Source organism: Piliocolobus tephrosceles, chromosome X, assembly GCF_002776525.5.
Source record: "Piliocolobus tephrosceles isolate RC106 chromosome X, ASM277652v3, whole genome shotgun sequence".
Lineage (NCBI taxonomy): Eukaryota > Metazoa > Chordata > Mammalia > Primates > Cercopithecidae > Piliocolobus > Piliocolobus tephrosceles.
In genome coordinates this window covers 13091151-13114293 of record NC_045455.1, presented here as the reverse complement: position 1 = coordinate 13114293, position 23143 = coordinate 13091151, and the positions used below count along the sequence as shown (strand labels likewise).

At 45.7% G+C, this 23143-nt stretch overlaps 1 protein-coding gene across 4 annotated transcripts in view; it reads right to left on the bottom strand.

Moving 5' to 3' along the window:
• The window catches only part of GGACT (gamma-glutamylamine cyclotransferase), a 54115-nt gene that overhangs the window by 7121 nt on the left and 23851 nt on the right, over nt 1-23143 (bottom strand). The window contains exon 3 of one of the 4 annotated variants that reach the window (XM_023218020.2): nt 16416-16453. The exons of the other annotated variants lie outside the window; for them this stretch is intronic. The gene's annotated coding sequence lies outside the window, so the exon portion shown is untranslated. The remainder of the gene's footprint in view (nt 1-16415; nt 16454-23143) is intronic. 4 annotated transcript variants of the gene reach the window in all.

Sequence of the window (23143 nt, the reverse complement as noted above, 5' to 3'; positions counted from 1 at the left end):
TTTTAATTTGTGGAGTTGTAAACATTGTGATAAAATATACATAAAATTTATCATAACTATTTTTAAGTGTTCAGTTCAGTAGTGTTAAGTATATTTGAGTTGTGAAAAAGGTCTCCAGCACCTTTCCGTCTTGCGAAACTGAAACTTTGTACCCATTAAACAATATCCATGGAAAGCAAAACCACAGATGAGGAGGAATTCCTGTTCCATGCTATTTTGATTACTGTAACTTTACGGTAAGTTTTGAAGTCAGGAAGTATGAGACCTCCAACACTGTTCTTTTTCAGGATCACACTATTTAAGGTCCTTTGATATTTCCATATACATTTTTGGATTGGGTTTTCCTCTTTCTCCATTAAAGGATTGCATTAATCTGTAGATCACGTTAGGTAGTATTGACATCTTAACAATATTGTCTTCCAATCCATGAATATGGGATGTCTTTCCATTTATATGTGTCCTCTTCAATTGCTTTCAGAAATGTGTTGTACTTTTCAGTGCACACATCTTGCCTGCTTGGTTAAGTTTATTCCTAAGCATTTTATTCTTTTTGATGCTATTGTAAATGGAATAGTTTGTCTTTTTAGATTGCTTATTAAGTATATAAAAATGCAATAATTATTTGTATGAATTTTGTCTCCTGCAACTTTGCTGAATTTGCTTATTAGTTCTAAAAGTTTTAAGATGGAATTTTTACGTTTTCTATACAGGACTATATTGTTTACAAACGGAGTTAATTTTACTTCTTACCTCCGATTTGGATGCCTTTTAAATTTTTCTTGCCTGATTGCTCCAGCTAGGACTATGTTCAACAGAAGTGACGAAAGCAGCATCCTTTTCTTGTTCCTGATCTTAGAAGAAAAGCTTTCATTCTGGCATCACTGAGTATCATGTTAGCTGTGGGCTTTTCATATACTGCCTTTATGAGGTTGAGGTAATTTCCTTCTGTTCCTTTGTTGAGTGGTTTTAATCATGAACTTGTGCTGAATCTTGTCAAATGCTTTTTCTTTATCAGTTGAAGTGACTGTGTGTTTTCCTTCATGCTGTTAATGTGGTGTATTACACTGACTGATTTTCTTATATTGAAACATCCTTGCATTCCAGGAATAAATCCCACTTGGCCTTTGCATATAATCCTTTCAATGTGTTGTTGAACTCTGTTTGCTAGTGTGTTGTTTAGGATTTTGGCATCAATCTTCATCAAGAATGTTAGTCTGTAGTTTTCTTTCTTGGCGTGTCTTTGGCCTTAGTATCAGGTTAATGCTTAACACTGAAATATTCCTTCTTTTTCATTCTTTAGAGGAGTTTCAGGAGGACTGGTGTGAATTCTGTAAATGTTTGGTAGAATTTACCAGTGAAGCCATCTGGTCCTGGGCTTTTCTTTTTGGGGAAATTTTTGACTGCTGCTTCAGTCTCTCTACTAGTTGTAGGTAGGTTGTGTCTTTCTAGGAATTTGTCCATTTCATCTAGGTTAGACAATTTGTTGGCATAATTATCCATAATATTCTCTTGGTCTTTTTATTTCTGCAAGATGTGTTGTTCTGTAGGACAATGTTTTCTCGCCCATTTCTGGTTTTAGTTATTTAGCTCTTTTCATTTAAGTTAAAGGTCTGTCAATTTTGTTAGTCTTTTCAAACAGCCAACTCTTAGTTTAACTGATTTTCTCTGTTGTTTAAAATTCTCTCTTTTGTTTATCTCTGCTCTAATCATTACTGTTTCTTTCCTTCTGCTAGCTTAGGGTTTTGTTTGCTGTTTTTTGAGCTTCTCATCTCCTTGTACTCTTGTTTCTTGTCTCATATTCAGCCCATCTCCAAGAGCTGCTGTGAGGATCATAACGAACAGGACACATGAAAAGTCTATGACACTGGCCAGATGCTTCTCAGAACCACAGCAGAACATGCCTGTGATTCATTCTGGCTGGGAGAATGTTGGGCTCCTCTTTGGGTGCACCAGGCCCCTGGGCGAGGCTGGGAGGGGTGACACTGCCACTGCAGAAGGAGATGCCACCTTCTGAGAGTCACGTTACTGTGTCTTCAACCCTGCCCCCTCTCACCATGCTAGTTTTTTTTTTTCCCCCATGGCACAGGGTTAGATAGAGTCAGAGTCTTAGATAAAATGTAAGGGCTTGGTTTAACGAGTAATGGTTAGAAACGGCTGTAGGAGAGCCATCTGGGTTTTTCCAGATTAAAACAAATATTTCTCTTGGTCTCCACTTTAATGTGAAATAATTGCCCCCAAGTCAGCCTTGTTCCATCAGACACAGTGTGAGCCCAGCCCTTGCAGAGCCAGCATCAGGAAAGGCAACCTCAGAATTCTGTAGACGGGCATTTAGGGACAGAGTACATGGCAAGTATCAAACAATCCACTGTGCCACAACAGGCCTGATTTGAATTCCTGCCTGCACCCCTGAGCACTTTGGGGAAGTGATTTCAAGTCCCTGAGCTTCCGTTTCCTCCTGTTTACCCCAAAGAGTTACCCCCCGCTGACTGGCGACTGTGCCGGCGGACATGAGCACCTGATGAATGTGGATTCCCTTTTTCCCTTGGCCCTTCCTTATCCTGCTCCCTCCTCAGGTCTCCACCTAACTCCATCCTTTATCAAAATCTTCCAGAAATACCTACTAGCTATAGTCTTCTCAATGAAGCCCCATAAAAAATAAAAATGAACACACTATAAGTGGGAGCGGCATCAGGCATATCGAGTAGTGGCTGTGGCCTTAATGATTTTCCAAAACCAAGAAAAATGCTTGGGAGGGTGACATTACATAGAAATGATGGTGCTTAGGCCATAGAAGGTTAATTCCAACTCTGGAAAATCAGTTCAGTAACTGTTTTCTGCGGAAGATAAATCGCTTATTTCCGTAAAAGAAAACCAGGCAATAAAAGTTAACCTTCATTTCTAGGAAGTAATCCAGCCTGCTAGAATGACCAACTAAAATTTTCTACATTTTATGTCCTGAGTTCCATAGCATCCTTCATAATATAAAGTTAGAGAACACTCCTTATGCAACAGAAAAGAAAATAGCCTGCATTTCTGGCTTGTGTCATAAGAAAAACTTCATTACCTTTCTGATTGTGTTTAGAACAACACACGCAGATCCTAACAGGAAGAAACTTGTCCCCATGGGGACTGAGCCAGGATCAGAGTTAAGCACTGAAACAAGCAATTAATTCCCCTTAGAGGATTAAGGCACTCAGGTTCACTTTGAATCAAAAAAGCGAATGAAGAATAAAATGGTGTACAACCAAGAGGCTGCCGGTCCAGAGAACTGAAGAGCGACCCAGGGTGCACGGGAGAGGCAGAGCAGCCGCTGACCCATCAGCAAGGAGACGGTGGGGTTTGTTTCATGGGACAAGATCGTCCTTCATGACACTGTGGAAATGTCGGGGAGAGCACGGTTTGTGCCCTAGGATGCTGGCCTTACTCTAACAGATCCAGTCCACAAAAGTAAATATAAAAAGTGTGTTTCAGCCTGCCATGCCATCATCCCTCGTGCATGGATTTCCTTATAGCATCTTACCGTTAATACACAGAATCAAAGACATGCATGAGACATTAACGTCAGTTTGGAGAATTTTACTTTGGGGGTTCCTAGAGCCAATTCTGAGGGCACTGAACATCTCTGCAGATGTCGTTCCCTGATGCTGATGTGTTAAGTATAAGGGTGGCCTTCTGCTATGGTCAGGATTCAGGCATCTTCCATTCTGGAAATCCAAGAGGCCCAAGCTGAATCTGTGTCCCAAACCTAACTGGCCCAGACAATCGTGACATCCAGGGGACAGCACAGAGGTGGAATAGGCTCAGAGTCTCCAAAAGCTTTAGTTCAGTGAAATCTGGTTTCCCATTGCCAGTATTTGAGAAAATAAGAATACTCATGAGCTGTCCATCTGGCTGGACGCTGCCTGGAATGCCTGTCACTTATTCAGCAGTTCTCCTTGAAGCGCAGTCCATCTATAGTTTCATATTTCACCACTAAAGCAAAACTTGAAAGTGATTACGAGTCCTTTGCATAACTGTTAGATTTTTTTTCTTGCTTTTTTTTTCTTAGCCGCCTGGTGGTAAGTGTAAAAGGCAGGATTTAAGAGTTTATGATGATAGTTTACAAATCACAACCACCTCATATGCCTGGTACACATTTAAAAGCATGCATACACAGACCAGGTGAACCGAACAAGGAAAGGGCTAGTGTTTAACTCTTCTTAAATGAATTTACAAAAGGATCTTAAATAGACACCGGCTTCTTATTGAGATGGAGTCTCGTTCTCTCGCCCAGGCTGGAGTGCAGTGATGTGATCTCAGCTCACTGCAAGCTCCGCCTCCTGGGTTCAAGCGATTCTCCTGCCTCAGCCTCCTGAGTAGCTGGGACTATAGATGCCTGCCACCACGCCTGGCTAATTTTTGTATTTTTAGTAGAGACGCGGTTTCACCATATTGGCCAGGATGGTCTCGAACTCTTGACCTTGTGATCCACCCACTTCAGCCTCCCAAAGTGCTGGGATTACAGGCGTGAGCCACCACGTGCGGCCAACACCAGCTTCTAACATAAAAACCACCTTTATAAAAAGATGCCTCAAGAAAATATTCCTCTTTATACGAAAATTTCATGACAGGAGGAAATGTTAGTAAAATCTGTACGTCATCATGTCAAAGCATCTGTTTTCTCCACATGATAAATCAAGCCACTAACAATGCATACTGCCATTTGGCAAGTTAAGACTTTGTTAGAAAAAAGTAAAATGATTTGGACTTGGGTAGCATGAAGCTCAGGCCCCTGCCAGAGGGGCTCTGCCACTGGCCAGGGAGAAACAGTTTCAGAATCATAAACTCCTGGTCCAGAAGATGGCCTGGCAGAGAACCCACCTCTGTCTTTACATTTGCTGCATTAATTTGCATTTGTCATTCAACATCTTGTGTCAAAACTGGCGCCAGCAGATCCTGGGCCCACCAGACGCACGAAGGGCATGGCGATCACGGCTGTACCCTGGTTTCAAGGACACCAACTGCTGCCCTAGTCCGTCTGTGACCACCAGCAGCCACACACCGCGCCAGTCCTGAGCAAACGCAGCCATTCTACATAGTGGAAACGGAGTAAGAAGCACATGCGATGTTGTGCACGTTTCCTCTAGAGAGGGTTTTTCTTATTTTATGGAAACCTTGTGTCTCATCAAGTAGCCACTTCCCCTCCCCTCCCCCCATTGTAACATTATTTTCCCTGGAGAAAACGCCGAGTGTCTGATATAGTTACACATTAATTCTTCAGAAGTTTCTTAGAACTGTAGGAAACAGGTGAAAAAACAAAATGCCTTGAACTTTGAACCTGCGTCTGGCCTGTGCGCGTGAGGCGGTCCCTAAGGTCACTTTCCCGCGCGGCTCAGGGCGACGTGCCAGGGAGGGCTCGGCCCGCATCCTGTTGGCTCTTTGATGCTTTCATTTTGTCGCTTGCTGGTTTCTTTACAGCAAAGGCAAGGGCTTCCTGCTAAGGCAGACCCCTCAGCAGCCCCACTGCATACCCCGGAAAAGTCCCTGGCAAAACACCTTTCTTGCATTATCTGCAGAGGCCCCGGTAAAACGCTGGCGCCTTTGAAATCAGAGGCCAGGGTCTCCTCTCCACAGTTCGCTCAAGACACTGAACACTCACAGGTCTGTGAAATCAAACAGACACTTGGTCCCTGATGCCATCCCTTGAGTTTGTACTCTTTGGCCATGCCAAATATAATGATTTTTTTCATGCCACATCACTTTAAAGGCAATTGTCTTGCCACCTTTAAAATGTTCAGTGACCAACAATGCAGACATGACCGTCCCCTGCATCCCCATGTCTGCTTCAAGTATGGAAAGGAATCGCTGGAAAATCCCAAGATGCCAGGCCAGGTAATGAGCTCTATGCAAACAGGCAGGATGGACTAGCCAGGGCCATAGCCCCAAATTCCAGGCGCGGCAGCAGGACCGGAGGTGCTGCCAGCCCCTGCTGCCTCCTGGTGGGACGCTCAGAAGGTGCAGTGGAGGCCAGCAGCAGGAGCCAGAGCCAGGAACACATGCTGGGCAGGCAGCCCGCGGCCTGACACCAGAGATGCCGTCAACCTCATCACACAGGGCCCTCAACCTGCGGGGACGGCCTCAGGAACCGGGCTCCACTTGCCGGATCTACCTGTGCCTCATGGGGGATCAACGCTGCCCCCAAGGGACAGCCCTGACTCCATGCCCACCCCATGCCAAATGCTTCACTTACATTCTCCATCTGGTGCTCCAAACCACATGGTGAGGTCACTGCACTCCCAGCTTCTCCCCCATTTTGCAGATGGGGAAGCTGGGGCAGAGATGAAGTAACTCACAAACAAGGCGACCCAGGCAAGGGTAGCAGAGCCTTCACACCTCCTCCTTGACCTCCACGGCCCCTGGAGGAGGGTACCTCCTCACTGCCCCCAACCACTCCAGGGTCCCAGGCAGCCAGTGGCCTGGGCTGCCCCTCATACCAGGCTCCGGCCACATCCACCACCATGGCCGCCTGAATCTAGAAGGTGCCCTCAGGGTTTATTAAGCACACCCCGGGCTGCCTGCCTGGCATGTGCCATGGAATTGGCACTGAGAAGCTGCCACTATCCTGATATTCCCAATTTAGTCTTTGTATTTTGTAATTGAAGCGAAGCCTGCTGGATAACACAGCACTCCCGTGAGCAAAGAGCCCAGGAGCGTGGGATCATGGTGGACCCAGGCTGTAGGGGGTTCCGGCATTAGGATGAGGCCTGGGTGAGCCGCTGCCCTTCCCACTGCAAGCAGGACCTGTTCCCCCTACAGAAGGAAGTAAGGGTTTGGAGAATTCAGACACCAGAGGTCCCATAATGTCCCTTCCTACCTGCACGTCAGCCAACCACATACTTCGAAAATGACACAGAAAGCCAGCGCAACCTGCTAGGCCACCCAGAGTGCCTTTCCCCTCCGCTCTCGTCCATCATCAGTAGGTAAAGGCAGACAGTGTTGGTAGAATATGTGCACCTCAAGAGATGAAACAGTTAATTTTTTTATAAGAATGAAATAGATGGGCACGGTGGGTCACGCCTGTAATCCCAGCACTTTGGGAGGCCAAGGCAGGCAGATCACGAGGACTGGAGATCGAGACCATCCTGGCTAACATGGTGAAACCCCGTCTCTACTAAAAATACAAAATTGGCCGGGCGTGGTGGCGGGCGCCTGTAGTCCCAGCTACTCGGGAGACTGAGGCAGGAGAATGGCGGGAACCCAGGAGGCGGAGCTTGCCATGAGCCAAGATCACGCCACTGCACTCCAGCTTGGGTGACAGGGCAAGACTATCTCATTTAAAAAAAAATGCATGTGTAAGTTATGAAAACTGTCATTTCTGTGATTTCACAAGTTAAATGCATTGAATACATCCACTGAAACTTAAAACTGATATTGCACAATATAAAGATGAATGAAAAGCTCCATGCTGAGAATTCTGTAATAAGGAAATAGACTGGGTGCCGTGGCTCAGTCTGTCAGCCACTGAGTGCCATGGCTCATACCTGTAATCCCAGCATTTTGGGAGGCTGAAGTAGGAGGATCACATGAGCCCAGGAAGTCGAGACTGCAGTAAGCCATGACCTCACCACTGCACCCAGCTTGGGCGTCAGAGTGAGACCCTGTCTCGGAATAAATAAATATGGAATATGTAATAAAATAATGTTTAGCTTTTAACAACTAAAACCCTCCATGCCAAGTTGAGAGGCTGAGCTGCAAGTCAGCAGAGGAAAGGGCTGCTGCCTCTTCTAGGTCCCTCGACCACACCTTTTCTTGCTTTTCGAGCAAGGACGTCGCATGGCCCATCCTCACGCCTCTAAACCACAGCTCCTCGAGGGCGAGGTCTTGCCTTCTCTTCCTTTCACCCCACTATGTCATCTGGCATGGCCCGGCGCATGCAGTAGGCACTTCATAAATACTGCAGGAAGCCAAGGGGTCATCCCGCTCAGCCAGATTCCCAAAGAGGCACCGTGGGCCTTCGGGCTGTTAGCAATCTTTCAGGTTCTCCTTGTCTCTCAAACCCCACAGGTTCAAACACAGCCCTGGGGGCACAGTCACAGGCCCTGGATTCGGTGCTGGCTCTGCCACCTCTTCCTTCCCACAAGAGAACCAGGTCTCCAGACCCTCAGACCAGGCCGGGGAGCAGGGCAGAAGCGGGATGTGCAGAGAAGACAGGCGGGATGGCACGGGGTGCGCTTCAGCCCCCATTACAGCCACTGACAATGAACCTGCAAAACTCACCTCCAGGGACAGCACCCAGACCAGAGGGGGTGGGGTACTCGCTATCAGGGACACAGGACCCTCTGGGGAGATGGAATGTTCTTTATGCTGCTTGTGCAGTGGTTCCATGGGGGATACATTTGTCAAAATCATTGACCTATCTATGCACTTAATCTGTGGATTTTGTTGTATGTAAATTATACCTCAAAAAAGGTGACCTAAAAACAAGACTGAATGAGCTCACAGGAGGCAGGCCGGCCCTGTGCAGGCCTGGTCTGCACTTACTGTCACTCGTGTGTGTTCTTGTCGGAGCTCAGCAGGCTTCACAGCCCCGAATCAGAAGCTGAAGCTCCTCATCTTTAGGGTTTCCACAAGCACCCAAGCCTGTCCAAAGCATTTCTACAGATTTGTGCTGGCTTCCCTTACACTCACTTGCTTTCTGGAGACAGTCAATAAAACAAGACAAGAACAAGCCATCTCTGGCAGTAGGGTCAAGGTCGAGCAGGCCCGGAGGCATGAGGTGGCTGTAATCCCTGCAGGCCTGGGCACTGGGGTGGAGACCAGGGCTTTCTCTGCCCACCCAGGGTCCCATGCACACCAGCTGCTGACTAAGCAGTGAGTTCCCACGAAGAAACACAGCAAACGGTTTCCCTTTTAGAGTATTTTTCCACGCCTGCTGGAAGATGGTGCAGCAATCACACGCTGGCAGTTGCTCAAAATATGTTTATTCTGCCTGGGGCAGCAAAACCCCGGGCAGCTGGGAAAAGCCAAGAATCTGTGGCTTGTCCCAGCCCACTCTCCGCTTGTTAAATAGGACACCCAGGTCTGGCTGATGGCAGGCAACTTTTTGTCTACCTTGTGTGCTCCCAAAGGTCTGGATTGTTTCAACTCCGGCAGAAGGCAGCGGAGGCCTGGGAATGCCACCTGTGCCTTTCTGCTGTTCATTTTTCTAGAGCATGGCTGCTTTTCATTTGGAACCTTTGGGCTAGAAATACTTTGAGTTTGAAACAGGAATAAAATATACATTAGTGTTCTGTTTTTCAGAAACAAGGTTGTATTGATGAACATAGTTTTATATCACTGTTTTGCCTTCTTAAGTGAGAAGTAGAGAATCCAACTTTGAGTTAGAAGAAGCACAAAACAATTACAAAATATCACAGTCATTCTCTTCTCTAGGTTTGCTGACAGTATTCTAGAAGGATAAGAATATATAAGAGTAAGAAGTTAAACCTACTTCAGAGTGAAGAAATAGAAATTAAAGATGCAGGTGGGGCCCGGCAAGGCCTGGGCCAGTGCACCCTGTATTTAGCAGCTTAGCCATCTGGTTGCTTTGGGAAGATCAAGTCCCTGGAGAGGGACTGGACATAGTAGGTACAAAAATAGTGAGATCTCCATAAACATGAACAATTATCATGTGCCCTTAAAATTTAAAATTAAAAAAAATTTAAGAACTGAGAGCTGATAAACAGAGGTCAAAGCCACACTCCTGTCAAACATCTAGGAAGAGGCCCTCCTGACCCAGGCCAAGCAAGGCAAAGCCACAACAGAGTGGGACAGACTGCAGGGACATCCAGGGGACACAGGGTCCACAGGAGAGCCGACCAGGGAGGCCACCACCCAACACTGTGGAGCAGAATAGATGCATCAGCATGAATTAGTCAAAGTATTTCAGAGAATACTTTCAAAGATAACCACCAAATACAACTGCAAGATGTCAAATTTAAAATCCCTAGGAATGCCACCTCCACTATGCATGGAGCCTGAGCATAGCTTAGAAACCACCACCCATGAACTGGGAGCAAGGGCTCATGCCTGTAATGCTGGCACTTTGAGAGGCTGAGGCGGGAGGATCACCTGAGGTCAGGAGTTTGAAACCAGCCTAACATGGTGAAGCCCCGTCTCTACTAAAAATACAAAATTAGCCAGATGTGGTGGGTGCCTGTAATCCCAGCTACTCCAGGAGGCTGAGGCAGGAGAATCGCTTGAACCTGGGAGGCGGAGGTTGCAGTGAGCCGAGATTGCGCCATTGCACTCCAGCCTGGGCAACAAGAGTGAAACTGTGTCTCAATAAATAAACAAACAGCCACCCATGTGGCCCTACCTGCACATCTGTCCACTCCAAACCAGCACAGTATCATCCTAACCTAGGGCTCGCTGCTGGTTGGCACTGCCAGCCAGGGCCCCACATCCCACTGCCCAGAAACATGAAATCAGGAGCTAAAAGGAACCCAACTGGCCACTGAAAACTGGGCAACAAGTTGAATCGTAGCCACCTGGTCTGCTGTGCCAGCGGCAGGGAGCTGGGTCCAGGCCCAGCCAGACTCTGCCTCCAGTGGGCTCTGTAAGGCAGGACTCCTTTTGGTAGCAATAACAGGCTTGCTTCAGCATCACCTTTTGCTAAGAACATTATTAAAACCAGTTTAAACCCTCCAAAAAGATGCTAACTACCTGGAGATCATGTAGCCAGAGATGGCAGATAAAGGAAAGGAAAGCAACTCTAGAAAAGTCCATTGCTTACATCAGTGCACCCAAAGATATGAGACCTCATCCCCAACACACATGGACGCACACACGATGCCATTTTCACACATTTGAAAACAAAACATCTTTAAAGATAAAAGCATAGAACTCAAAATTAAGCCTGATTAAGTTTTTTGTATGAATTATCTCGTTCCCAAAGCATTCAAATCCTTTCAGTGCCTGTATAGTTACCCCAAGTTAAATTCAATTAAAATGGCTGAGAGCAAAGACGGAACTACAAGGAAGAAGGGAGCAGGGGAGGCAATCAGGGCTGTCCTGAGCGAGCTTCTACAACCCTGCACAGAGCGGGTCCATCTGCCACATTCCTGTGAGTCCTAAACGCACGGCCGGCCACTGTGTGCTGGCGGCAGCCTGAATTCTGAGGCCAAAACTTCCAGAAAAAGGCATTGAGCTGGAGGGACTGGCCCTTCTAAAGAAACTGGATGCACTGAATGAATTAAATCCAAGCTGATTATACACTATGCCCTCACAAAAACAAAAAAAAAACTCACTTTTAAAAGCTCCATTATAGCCAGAACCCGCTGACGAAAGCCAGGCCAGGCTGCAGCCAAACACGCCAGTCTTTGGGTTTACAACTCCTTGGTCTCCCCAGTGTTGGGGTGGATCCCAGGACCCTAGATATTATTTAAAAGCACGTTTGGGTATATACTCGGCTTTTGAAAAAAACACTTAAATGCCCACGCACGGACCACTCCCGAGACAGCGGAATGCGCCATGAAAACGTGCAAAGCCCCAGCTGCTGCCGTGTGGTTATTAGGGAGAGCGGGGCTCCTCCAGCTGAGGCTCTCTCTCCAATCCACTTGCTTCAGAAACAGCAGAACAGCCGCTTTGTTTTTCATTGTGGAGTTGTTTTCCCCCCAGATTTACAGTGTTCTTTCTTTCAGTTATGAAGTTGAAATTGTGTTTACTCAGCCATTTTCTGAATCGAACAGCTCACACATGTGAGGCATTTGACTTTTTTGGGAGGGGTATGTAAAAGTATTGTCAATTCTCTCATCCAAAACTACTTTCTTAATTAAACAACAACAACAAATCCATAATGTATATATAAACAGAGAGGATAAAACCAAGGATGCTCTCCTCTCTGCCCCTACGCTGTCCAAGCCAAGAAAACTTTTTCCTCAGGGAGGGACCAGTGCCTGTGACAAGGTGAGGAGGCCACTAGCCTCTTCCCACCTGCCGGAACTGGTACTAACAGACTTTACTCTGCTCCCAGGAACTTCCCAGAAAAGAAGGAAAAAGGGATCTCTCCAAGCGGGCCATGCTTCAGTAACCACAAAATAGCTAAACAGCACCTTAAAAATGTTCAGCTCTTTACTGGTCCTTTGAATGGGTCCCCTAAAATCCAGGACCCCCAAAATCCAGGACCCCCAGGCTGTGCTGTCCAGGGAGCACCTGTGTCCAGGCAGAGGAGGGCTGAGGAGCAGAGCACAGTTGCCCAAAGAAGCTGCTCCCATCCCTTGGATGTTTGGGGTTTTTCTTTAAAATTCATGCAAACTTGGCGTTGTTTTACTATAACAATGTTTCACTTATTTTCAGGTTAAGGAATTTCTCTCCCTTCCCTCTGCCCCCATCTAAAAGCAATTCCTTAGGGAGCAGGTCCCCGTCTCTCAGAGGGGGCAAGACCAGTACAGAGAGGTAGGCTATACCTCCTCCCCTGGCTTAGCACCCAGGAAGGAAAGGAGGGGCTGCCTGGCCAGGGTAGCTCCCTGTGGGCACGCTCCCTCCAGACCATGCTGGCTCTATAGCTACCCGCACCTGAGGGGCCCTTGACCCTTCTCCCAGCCGTGCGCAGGGCAAGCTTCGAGTGTGGGCCAGGCGAGATCTCTCAGGAAGACAAAGCCTAGTGGAAACTTGCTCTATGAATTTCTCATTTCCCCAGGAGAGAAGAAGAAAATTCACTGGATGGCGGCTGTCAGGGGCTCTTCAGGAACTGATTTTGTTCTCTCCTGGGGAAATGAAGAATTCACAAACTGGGCCTCCAACAGCCCCATGACAAGTCCGGTGTTACTGTCCCATCCCACACATGGGAAACTGAGGCTCGGACGAGTTATTTAACTGACACAGCAAAGCTGTTACATGGAATGGGCTGGATTTAAGCCAGGGCTTGATCAAAAATCCACACACCATCCCCCAACATACTCTGTGGTCAACCAGGAGAAACAGACGGGGAGGTTCTCGGTTGAAGAAAAGACTGAAGCTCTATCTGGTTCTCCCAGCAAACACTACCATTCTGAGATGTAAAGACGGTGACCTGTCATGAGCCTTGTTACCAATCTCCACCTATTGTTCCTGTGCAAGGGGCTGTGCTTTGAGTCCTTTTCTTTCCAACTTTAAAAACCAAAGCTAAATGTAAAGGTCTTCTAAGGCAAGGAGTGCCTGCCAGCCACTTAACGTTTCTGCCCAGTGCTCAGGACGTCCAGGCTGGCTGACAGGCCATTCATTCAGGAGGTACTGAGCGTCTACGACGGGCCAGGCATCCAAAGACAGAAAAAGCAGCAGTCAGGCCGGGCGCGGTGGCTCAAGCCTGTAATCCCAGCACTTTGGGAGGCCGAGACGGGCGGATCACGAGGTCAGGAGATTGAGACCATCCTGGTTAACACGGTGAAACCCCGTCTCTACTAAAAAAAATACAAAAACTAGCCGGGCGAAGTAGCGGGCACCTGTAGTCCCAGCTACTCCGGGAGGCTGAGGCAGGAGAATGGTGTGAACCCGGGAGGCGGAGCTTGCAGTGAGCTGAGATCCGGCCACTGCACTCCAGCCTGGGGGACAGAGCGAGACTCCGTCTCAAAAAAAAAAAAAAAAAGAAAAAGCAGCAGTCCTTGTTCTTAAAAAGCTGCAGCCTGGTGGAGCAGCAGAGATGCTGAGTGCTGATGAGAGGGCGCTCTGCAGTGGGGACAATGAGTCCCACATCAGGACCAGGTGTCAAGTGTCCTGCAGGAGAGGGCAACCCAGGCAAGCAGCAGAGCCTCTGGGGATACCCAGGAGCAGGGAGGCCAGGCGGAGGGTGGCTGGGGAGTGGGGGAGGACCTGAGCAGAGGGGATGGTGGGCTATTGGGGGAACAGTACTCATGCCAGCGGGCAGGGCGAGGCAGGGCCCGGGCCTCCAAGGGCCTTCCATGGTATCTTATGGAGCCAGATTTCGGCTTCTCTGTGAGGAGAGCCATTCGAGGGTATTACGCCTGGGAGGTGCGTGGTAAGATCTGGGTTTTAAAATATCGTGCAGTGAATCCCCAGGGAAGACTGTGTGGCAGTTTTAGGAAAGCTGAGCCTGTGTGTCCCCAAGAACCGGCAATTCTACTCCCAGGCAGATGCACAGCAAAAATGTGAACGCGGGTTCACCAAAATGGCATGGATGGGAATGTGCTCATCAGTACCAGGTGTCACATCCCCAAACCAGACACAACCGAAACGTCCACCAACAGTCAAACGGGCCAGTCAACTGTGGCGTACCTGGGATACTCTAAGGCAACAAGAATGAATAGGGGCACGACACGATGGCATTCACCATGAGCAGCACCAGCTGAGAGCGGCCACACAAGGGCACACACTGTAGGACAAGTTTACCTGAAGGTAAAGAAGTAACAGGCGGGGCGTGGTGGCTCATGCCTGTAATCCCAACACTTTGGGAGGCCCAGCCAGGCAGAGTCACGAGGTCAGGAGTTCAAGACCAGCCTGGCCAATAAAGGGAAACCTCATCCCTACTAAAAATACAAAAATTAGCCGGGCGTGGTGGCGTGCACCTATAGTCCCGGCTACTCAGGAAGCTGAGGCAGAAGAATCACTTGAACCCGGGAGGTGGAGGTTGCAGTGAGCCGAGATTACCCCACTGCACTCTAGTGGGGGTGACAGAGCGAGACTCCATCTCAAAAAAAAAAAAAAAAAAAAGTAACAGCCAAAACGAACCTCTGTGCCAGGGGCAGGTACACAGTGTGTCCGCAGCAATCCTGCACTCTTCTAATCTATGGTATACTTTCATAAAATGTACACTGGGCCTTCCAAACAGAGTAACAGTAGAGGATGGATTTTTCAAGGGCAAGAGTTACACACAGGAAACACAATGAACAAAGATACGTAATTAATCACTACATATAATTGGTACTACACATAATTAAGTGGAATTCAGAGGTGATGGAGAAAAAAGGCTTCATGGACATTGCCTGGCCTGAACTGGACACAGAAACCAGGTATTTCCCAGGTCTTGAAATGGACAGTTGCCCACCCTTCCTTTACGTTCCCCCAGGGGATGAAAGCCAAGCGGATTTCTCAGGGGTTCAGAAAGTTCGAAGTCATCATTTAGTCCTCTCAGATTGAAGAAACTCCTATCGTAGAAGAGTTAAATGGTACCCGGATCCAGAATGTGAGGCATTTTAGGGGAGAAATGATCATAAGACAGTTTATTGCATTAGAAAAAGTGACGGTGATTTCCCTTACATTAACGATTTAAGGTACTGCCATGGGCAGATGTACAGACCTTGTTTGGATTCTGATTTGAAGATATAACCTACACAATGACTTTTCTGAGACACTTAGGAATATGTCATAGGTATATCTAGGTAATAAAAGAGTCTACCAAGGAACATGGTTAATGTTTTAAAGTATGATCATGGCATTGTGGTCCTGTAAGAAAATATCCATATTTTTTAGAGATGCATATGGAAGTATCTAGCATTTGAGAAATATTATAATGTCTGGAACATACTTTAAAATACATCAGCATATCAAAGAAAAGAGGGAATTGATAAAGCATGTATGGCAAAGGCTTGATAGTTATTAAAACTGGCTGATGGATATATGGGAATCATTGTACTGCTCTATTACTTTTATATGTAAATGAGAGAGAGAGAAAAGAAATAATCAGTATAAGAAATCAAGAAGGGAACACCACTATATAACAAACATTAAAAGGATAATAAGGGAATGTAATGAACAACATTATACCAATAAATTCAACTTAACTGAAATGGAAAAATTCCTCAAAACGTCTAAAGTATCAAAGCTCACTCAAGAAGAAGTAGATAACCTGCAAAGCCCTGTATCTACTTAAAAGCTTTTACTCACAGTTAAAAACCCTTGCACAAAGGCAGATGACTTCATTGGTGAAATCTATCGAACACTTAAGGAAGAAACAATACCAATGTTTTCCAATAATACCAAACAAATTTCCAGAAAATCAAGGAGGAAGGAGCACTTCTCAACTCCTTTTATGAAGCCAGTAATACCTGATACCAAATCAAAGACATTGGTAGAAAAGAAAATTACGGCCAGGCATGGTAACTCATGCCTGTAATCCCAGCATTTTGGGAGGCCAAAGCAGGTAGACTGCTTGAGTCCAGGAGTTTCAGACCAGCCTGGGCAACATGGCAAAACCCTGTCTCCACAAAAAAATACAAAAACTTAGGTGGGCACTGTGATGCATGCCTGTAGTCAGTCCCAGCTACTTGGGAGGCTGAGGTGGGAGGATCACCTGAGCCCAGGAGGTCGAGGCTGCAGTGAGCTGTGATTGTGCCATTGTACTCCAGCCTGCATGACAGTGAGACCCCATCTCAGATTTTTTTAAAAAAGAAAAAAATCTGGGTGTGGTAGCTCACACTTGTAATCCTAGCACTTTGGGAGACAGAGGCAGGAGGATCACTTACCAGCAGTTCAAGACCAGCCTGGGCAACAGAGAAAGACCCTGCCTCAAAAAATAAAAAAAGAGAAAAGAAAAAATTACAGGCCATCGTCTATCATAAACATAAATGTAAGAGTCTTGAACAAATATTAACAAAATTCAACAATATGTAAAAAGGATAGTACAGCATTACTAATGTTTCATCCTAGGAATGCAACACAGTTTAATATTTAAAAATCAGTCAATGAATTGCCGTAGAAACAGATTAAAATGGAAAAACCACATAATGATCTCATTACAGGATAAGCACTTGACTAAAGTCAGCAAATTCAAGATAAAAATTCTTAGCAAAGTGGAAATCAAAGAGGACATCCTTGATCTACTGAAAAGGCTAAGTCTCTGAAAAACCTACAGCTAACATCCTTCTCTTTATAGTGAATAATCAAGTACTTTCCCTTGAGATTGTGCAAGGCAAGAACGTCCACTCTTCCCACTTCTAAATCCTGGAGGTTCTAGCCAGGGTAATATAGGACGAAAAAGAAATAAAAGGCATACACTTCAGAAAGAAAGAAAACTGTCTTTTTTGCAGTTAACATAACTGTCAGTATTGAAAATCCTAAGAAAATCTACCAAAAGATTGCTACAACAAATGAGGTTAGCAAGGTTTTAGGATATAAGGCCAATAAACAAAAATCAGTTGTATTCATATATTCTAGCAGGGGAAAACTGGAACTTGAGATTTAAAAATCCAGTATCATATATAGTATCACCAAAAAATCTGAAATACTTAGGGTCCCACTGAACAAAATATGTGCAAGACCTGTGTACTGAAAATTCCAAACACTGATGAGAGAACTTTAGTATCTAAATAAATGGAGAGATACACCATGTTTTGATGGATCATTTTCAGTTAAAATGTTAATTCTCCCCAAATTGAGTTAGACATTCAACATAATCTTAATGAAAATCCCAGGGTTTTTTGGTAGAAATTGATGAGCTAATTCTAAAATTTATATAAAAGATAACTTAAAGAGTGTAACTGGATTGTTTATAACTCAAAGGATAAATGCTTGAGGGGATGGATACCCCATTCTCCATAATGTGCAGATTTCACATTGCATGCTTGTATCAAACCATCTCATGTACCCCCATAAATACACACATCTAATATTTACCCACAAAAATTAAAAATAAAACTTATATAAACATTTGAAGGATCTAGTATAGCCAAAACAACACTGAAAAAGCTAAACAAAGTTTCTCTTTTTTTTGAGATGGAGTCTTGCTCTGTTGCCCAGGCTGGAGTGCAGTGGTGCAATCTTGGCTCACTGCAACCTCCACCTCCCAGGTTCAAGCGATTCTCATGCCTCAGCCTCCCAAAGAGCTGCTGGGACTACAGGCAGGCACCACCATGCTGGCTAATGTTTTTCTATTTTTAGTAGAGATGGGGTTTTGCTATGTTGGCCAGCCTGGTCTCAAACTCCTAGCCTTAAGTTATCCGCCAGCCTCGGCCTCCCAAAGAGCTGCCAAAGTTTCTATTTCAATACTTACAACGAAGTTACAATAAACAAGACAGTGTGGAATTAGAGAAAAGATATGCATCAAGGTTGATGGAACATTCTTTCTGAGATAATGAATGTGATATGGAATTAGTGGTGCAGGCTGCACAACTCTGAATATACTAAGAGCCACTTACTTGTATAGTTTAAAGTGGTGACTTTTATGTTGTGTGAATTACTTCAATTAAAAAAAAAAAAAACTAGTTAAAAAAAAAATCAATGGAACAGAACAGAGTCCAAAAGTAGACCCCTATTTGTAGGGTCAGCTGTTTCAATAAAGATGCCAAACTAATTCAATGGGGAATCTATAGTCTTTTAAACGAATGGTGCTGGAAAAATTGCATATCCATATGCAAAAAAAAAAAATAAAAATAGATTTTTAAAAACCTCTTACCTCACTCCCTGTACATAAATTAACTCAAAATGTATCCAAATGTAAGAGTTAAACTTTCTAGAAATTTTTTGATGGGACACAAAAAGCACAAATAATAAAAAGAAAACATGAGTAAGTTTTGATTTCAAACTTTAAAACACCTGCTCTCAAAAGACTCAGGTAAGTAAATGAAAAGGCAAATGTAGACAGAGAAAATATCTACAAAATAGATATCTGATAAAGGACTGTTAAGCAGCATATACAAAGAACTCTTACACCTCAAGAAGAAAAACAATCCAATTAAAAGTGGGCAAAACAGCCGGGTGCTGCAGTCCTAGCTATTTGGGAGGCTGAGGCAGGAGGACTGCTTGAGCCCAGGAGTTAAAGACCAGCCTGGAAAACACAGCAAGACTACCTCTCCAAAAAAACCAAAACCAAACAAAATGGGTAAAAGATTTAGACTGACACTTTACCAAAGACCTATGAATCTCATGTAAGCACTAAAGATAGATGCTCACTATCATTAGTTATTAGGGAAATGCAAATAAAAACCACAAAGAGATACCATGAAAGTGGCTAACATTGAAAAGACTATTAATACCAAGTGTTGGCAAGATGTAGAGCAACTGAAATTCTCATACATTGCTTCTGGGAGTTCAAAATGGTACAGCGACTCTGGAAAGCAGTTTGACAGTGTCTTATAAAGTTAAACATACATTTACCATACAACCCAGCAATTTCGCTTTGGGGAACAGACCCAGGATAAATGAACTCACATATCCACATAAAGACCTGTACAGGACCGGAGGACACTATGTGAAGTGAAATAAGCCAGGCATAGAAAGACAGGTACTGCATGTTCCTGCTCACATGTGGAATGTGAAAAACCTGACCTCCTAAGAGCAGAATGGTGGTTACGAGAGGACAGGGGATGGAGAGAGGTTGGTCAGAGGGTACACATTCACAGTTAGATGAGAGGAGTTAAAACAAAAATAAAAGAAAAATGTCCAGAAGAGGCAAACATACAGAAACAAAAACAAGTCATTGCCTGGGGCTGGGGTGTAGGGGTGACAGGTGTGGAGGATGGAAGAGGAGAGAAATAGGGAATGACCACTAATGGTTATGGAGTTTCTTTAATGGATGATGAAAGTGTTCTAAACCCATTGTGGTGATACATCTTATGAGTCAGAGCACAGCTCTGATGATGGTAAATACAGTTCTGCACAACATTCCAAAAAACCATTGAACCATACATTTTATTTTACTTTTTATTTTATTTATTCATTCATTCATTCATTCATTTTTGAGACGGAGTCTCACTCTGTTGCCCAGGCTGGAGTGCAATGACACAACCTTAGCTCACTGCAAACTCTGCCTCCCTGACTCAAGTGATTCTCCTGCCTCAACCTCCAGAGTAGCTGGGATTATAGGCATGTGCCACCATGCCCACCTAATTTTTGTACTTTTAGTAGAGATGGGGTTTCACCATGTTGCCCAGACTGGTCTTGAACTCCTGACCTCAGGTGATCTACCCACCTTGGCCTCCCAATGTGCTGGGATTACAGGCGTGAGCCACTGCGCCCAACCTGTACGTTTTATTTTATTTTTATTTATTTTTGAGATGGTGTCTTGCTCTGTCGCCCAGGCTGGAGTGCAGTGGCACCATCTCAGCTCACTGCAACCTCTGCCTCCCAGGTTCAAGCGATTCTCCTGCCTCAGCCTCCAGAGTAGCTGGAATTACAGGTGTGTGCCACCACACCTGGCTAATTTTTGTATTTTTAGTAGACATGGGGTTTCACCATGTTGGCCAGGCTGGTCTCCAACTCCTGACCTCAAGTGATCCACCCGCCTTGGCCTCCCAAAATGCTAGGATTACAAGCACGAGCCACCACACCTAGCCAAGATGAAAGTCTTAAAAATAGAAATCTAGCTGTTAAAAAGATTGTGTTACATGTAATTCAGTTATGTACACCAGTTTAACAGCCAATAACTAGAAAGAACGCAAATGTCCATCAACTTGAGAATGCTTAAACAAACGGAGGTGTACAGATACAATAACATGCATAAATCTCAAACAGATGCGCTCAGTGAAAGAAGCCGGACACTAAAGACTACATTCCGTATGATTCCATTACATTCGGGAAAAGCCAAGCCATGGGGGCAGAGCAGAGACTGCAAGGGAATGTTGCTGGGGAGGGAGACTGACTGCAAAAAGGTGTCAGGAAGCTTCTGGGGAGATGGACAGGGCCTGTATCTTGAGTGTGGTGGTGATTACATGAGTATACATATTTATCAAGATTCGCTGACCCTTTAAAAAAATGCACTGAACTTTAAACAGTAAATGAGTAAATTCTGTCTGTAAATCAAAAAAGCTGAATTATTTTGGGGAGAAGCCCCTCCCAAACAGCAGCATCTGAACAAAGTCCTTCAATACCCCAGGATCTGACTCGCTTTTCTGCAGCATGTTGCTGCTCGATAAACATTAAGCCTTTTCTTCTTTGCCACATAGGCAAGTCTGTTCCTCTCTCTTCCTATTTGAGTGAATATGGCTGGAAGTCTCTTGATATTCTCCTTTCTTAGCTTTTTACCCAGGAGCTTTACTCAAGTCTACTTCCAGGGCCAAAAGGGAATGGACAGGGAGTGAGCGTCTGTGGGAGCTGTGTGGCTCTCCCGGGCCCTAAGGGCTGCGCTGGGAACGTGCCCTCTGGGTTTGCATCCCTCGCTTTCACTGGGGCTGCGCCTGGCTGAGGAGGGCTGCAGCTTTGCAGCTCTGCTGTCACTGAGCTCTGTGCGATCCCTTTAGCCTCCCCACGTTTTATTCTGGACATTTCCATTCCCTCACATAATCTAGCTTTGTTTTTCTGACTCTTGGCCAAGGTTTTTGGTGTCAGTGTGTTCCTAGGACATGGTGTCCTAAAGTACAATGGAGTGATTTTCTAAAGAACCAGGACACGTGCTCTAGCAAGACGGATGTGTGTGGGGGAAAATATGGGTCAGAATCTTTGCAATTGCAAACATCTCTGACAGCCCAGGCTGCGCACCCCGCATCTCCTTCAGGGCCTGGGATAGTGGGCTGGTGGGCTGTCATTTCATCACAAACACGCCTCCTACACCACTCATCCACACAGCTCAGGAACACGCGCCTCTTCCCCAGCTCCTGACTCTGCGTTCATGGTGACGCTTGTGGCTACGCCCACCTGTCTCATCAAGCATCAATACCCTCCCGGGGCATTTTAACCTCTCCATTTCAGTATTTCCGGCTCCACTGCTATTATTTTACCAGTGATTATCTACAAGCTTTCCTTGAACTTTGTGTTATATTTCCTTTTGGTTATCATTTTCTGGTATAAGCAACATTTCCATATTAGGAACAGCCCCAGAGAGCTGCTTATATCTGACTCGGTAACGGTGGTGAACCATATGGCATGTGAATTATTTCTCAATAAAGCGTTAAAATAATGCAATTCTGTATAGATCCATAGCAAATATAAAAATAACACTGAAATGGTTTCTGTCATAATAGTTGATGGATGAAGATGGTTAGCCCTGCCTCCTGCCTCCTCACCCTGATTTTGAGCTATCTTAATGCTGTGGCTTCCCACAGAAGGCTTTCCTGGACACGTGGCCTTGTCTTACCTGGGGCTATTAACACCAGGATGAGTTTCTGAAATGTGCAGTGCAGGCTGAACACCCAGCAAGTGGTACTGGTTCCCTTCTCAGATCAAGAGAAGGCCGTCTTCAGAAGATGTGTGCAGAGACTCCTGTGCTTAGAAGAACCCAGCAGTGACAGGGCCTGGGATGCCCTTCACACCTCCAACCCGGGACCCTGGAGGGGCAGAGGTGCTGCTCAGTGGGGGGCTGGGGGGCTGGGGCTCACGACCTTGGCAAATGACTGAACCTCTCATCCTGGATCTCCTTCTCTGTCCAGTGAGACGCCAGCACTTCCCAGAGATGGTGGGGGTATCCCCGGGGAGGAAACGAGTGCCCAACACAGGCGGGTTCAAGCAATGACAGTTGTTTTGAATGAAATAAAACAAACAGGAAATCATTAACTCGGCTCAAAGGTCATGCTGCAGAGTCTCCATGCCCCAGAGGAGGCTGTGTGCAACCGCGGGTTCGAAAGGACCAGATTCCAGACAGCTCCCAGGTGACTCACTTTGCCTCACTGGGGTTTAGGTGCCTCTAAATGGGGACAGAAACTCGTACCTTGCCTACCTCGCAAGCTTCACCCTAAAGCTCAAATTACTGCAAGTACAGAGAAGTTGTGAAATTTTATTCTTCTATAAAATGGCAAGCCCCTGTCCACTGCCTGTGTGGACCCCGACAGAAAGTACCCTAGATATTCTCTACAACTAAGCTCGGTGGAGGGCTAAGACTTGATTTCCATTTTCATAAATACACCTTAGTTTTGCACAGAAAAAAACTTTTTCCTTGCACGAACACCATTTTCTCCAAACCTGGCACCAGCAAGGATCATGCCTAGCACCTCATGCAGTACCTGTGATTCACCACATACACTTCACCCACCTTCACAGCACTCAGAGGACACTGGGACAGACAGCGCAGGCAACTCACCCAAAGTCACACCACTTGTAAGAGAAGCGCATGAGGCCAGGTGTGGTGGCTCACACCTGTAATCCCAACACTTTGGGAGGCCGAGGCGGGCAGATCACCTGAAGTCAGGAGTTTGAGACCAGCCCAGTCGCCATGGCAAAATCCCGTCTCTACTAAAAATACAAAAATTAGCCAGGCATGGTGGCAGGCGCCTGTAATCCCAGCTACTTGGGAGGCTGAGGCACAAGAATCACTTGAACCCAGGAG